Below are 2,713 nucleotides of genomic sequence, written 5' to 3'. Positions count from 1 at the left end.
GGCTCCTCCCCCTCGGAGCTCCGCGCGACCTCGGCTCAAAGTTCGCGCCCCGGCATAGGCCCCGCCCCCGTCTCCCTGGCGACGGCTCCGCTGCGCTTCCGGGTCCACCTCTGCAGGCGGAGGGCCGGACCCTAGGCGCCCCGCCTGCCGGGCTGTCAGCTCAGCTGGTGACCTAGGGTAGGACAGCAACTAACTAGTCTCCTCACCTGTCCCCAACTTCCTAGGTGTGAGGCCTGCGGCTGCCCCTCGTGGCCCTGGGACCGTGTGGACGGGGCCCTGGATGTTGGGCTTTCCCATGGGAAATGGCTCCTCAGCCAGGGGGATGGGACTGCTGCCCAGGAGGATAGGGGCCCTGGGAAGGCGCCTGCCACTCTCCTTGCTGTGAGGTGACCACTTCCAAGGGCTTCCTGGACAGCTAGCTGCTGGCGAGGGCTTTCCTGGGCATATGTTGTGAGTCTGCCCCAGCCTCAGGTTGGAAGTGGGACCTTCCTTCAAGCAGGCACGACACTCAGGGTAGCACTGCCCAGTGGTGGCCCCGTGCAGACAGGGATGTGGTAGAAAACAGACTCTCCCAGGGTGTTGGGACTAAGCACCTAAGAGAAACTACAACAAAAGAAAGCCAAGGACCCTCGCTTCCCAGGCTCCCCATGAGGTTGGCCTTGGAGTCCCCAGAGCTGCTGCTGTGCCCTGATGGGCCCTCCAGTTCCCCAAGCAGCCTTCCTGCTGAAGTGCTGAGGAGTTTGCTGTCACCCTGACCTTCCATTAGTGTTCCCCATACAATCCCATAACTAAGGTAACCTGGAAAGATAACTGAGTTCCCTGTTGTTTGACATAGCCAAAAGGATGCGAAGAGGCAGCACACGGTATGGATCAAATAGATGGTAGCCGATTCTATTAGGTAAAGGAAGTGTCAGTTAAAAGACAGAGAAAGACTACTGGAGATATCTATCATCTAGTCTTGCTCTTCTACAGTATGTAGCATCCCTACTGTTTGTGGTTGGTTCATGGATAACAGATGTAGTAGGATGTACAGTCAGTGAGGTTGGGTACTTCTGTTTAATATTTTGGTATAATGATAATGTTTATTTTCCTTTAATATGTTTGAAGAAACACAGTAGCTCTGATTGCTGCTGGAAGAATTTGCCACTACAGTAGGAAGACAAAATTGCTAAGAGGAAAAAGGCAGGACAGAGACACCACAGAGGAGTGAAGATGGAGTCCAGGTCCATCTATGAGCAGTGAGCCAAATTCATTTTGGTAAGTGAGTCAGTTAGCATTGGGATTTTATGTTTAACAGTGTACAGAATAATTGGGAAAGAAGGGTTTTCCAACTTAAATAAAATGATCTCTCCATAGTGAGATACCTTGAGGAAAATGCCTATAAAACTGTACATTTTACAGTGTGTACAATGAGCAACTTCTCTATGGGACTAGAAAAATAATCTTAGTTATTTAAAAAAATTAAGTCCTAAGAGCCACCAAAATTTTTTAACATTTTTATAATAGAAAATACTATTAAATAAAAGTGGATGAATGGTTTTCCAGACAGTATTCAAAGCCTGAGATGGGAAGAGAAATTTCTCCTGTCTCTTCTCACAAGTAAGTTGCCCTTTGTTCTACTGATGTAGAAAAAGATCAAGAGACCATAACTCAAGATCACTAATCAATGTTTTCCAGGTTTTGAGAAACATTAGAACTAAAACTTCAAGGATATTTTTTTTCTATTAATAAAAAGGACATTTATCATTTTTCCCTTCTAGAGTGGGATCTGGGTATTGTTTTTGACATGTCTCATCAGGTTTCTGTATTGGAACATTTCTTCAGCCTTTCTTGGTCTTTTATGTAATGAATATTTGAAGAGTACAGTCCTCACTTTTTTTCAGTTGATTTACAGTAAAATGAACTTTTCTTTTGGCTTGCAGTTCTTTGAGTTTCAATATACATTGAGACTCATGCAACTAGAGCACAATCAGATTATAGAAAAAGTTTTATTCATCCTCAAAATTCCTCCACATTACTCTGCTACAGCCACACTCCTATCGTCTCATACCTCATTCTGGTGTACAAGGTCTCTTCTTCATCACTATAGCTTGGAACTTTTAGGAACATCATATAAATTGAAACAGTATATAAACTTTTGATACTGGCTTCTTTCTCTCAGCATAATGCCTTTGAGATTCATCTAAACTGTTTCCTTCATCAATAATTTGTTCCTTCTTATTGCTGAGTGTTTGTTGTATTGATGTATCACAATTTGTTCATTCAACAATTTTAAGACATTTGGGGTTGTTTCTAGTTTTGGGTGATTATGAAGAGAGACATCTAAACATTCATGTACAGATTTTTGTGTGAATATAAGTTCTTAATTCTAGGATAAATAGATAAGAGTGAGATTTGCTGGATTCTATGGTGGGTATATGTTTGTCTTTTGAAAAACTGCCAAACTGTTCATCCTGATCTCTACCCAAAAGGCTACTAGAAGGAAATTATCTCTTTCTGGGGACAGCTGCATTTAGTTACCAATGCTTGAGCGAGGTGCACAGACCATGAGATGAAGGAGGCAATTAATAATGTATTTATGTTGATTTTGATGGAAGTTACATCAATGGTCCACAATACTAGATGCTGACAGATGTCAGAGAACATTGAAGGTCCATGAAAGTCTTGATTGTCAGCCCATGTGGAGTAGATTTGGAAAAAAAAAAAAGTGTAC

Source organism: Marmota marmota, unplaced genomic scaffold (assembly GCF_001458135.2).
Source record: "Marmota marmota marmota unplaced genomic scaffold, marMar, whole genome shotgun sequence".
Lineage (NCBI taxonomy): Eukaryota > Metazoa > Chordata > Mammalia > Rodentia > Sciuridae > Marmota > Marmota marmota.
The sequence above is the reverse complement of the archived record's forward strand: the minus strand, read 5'-3'. Positions refer to the sequence as shown.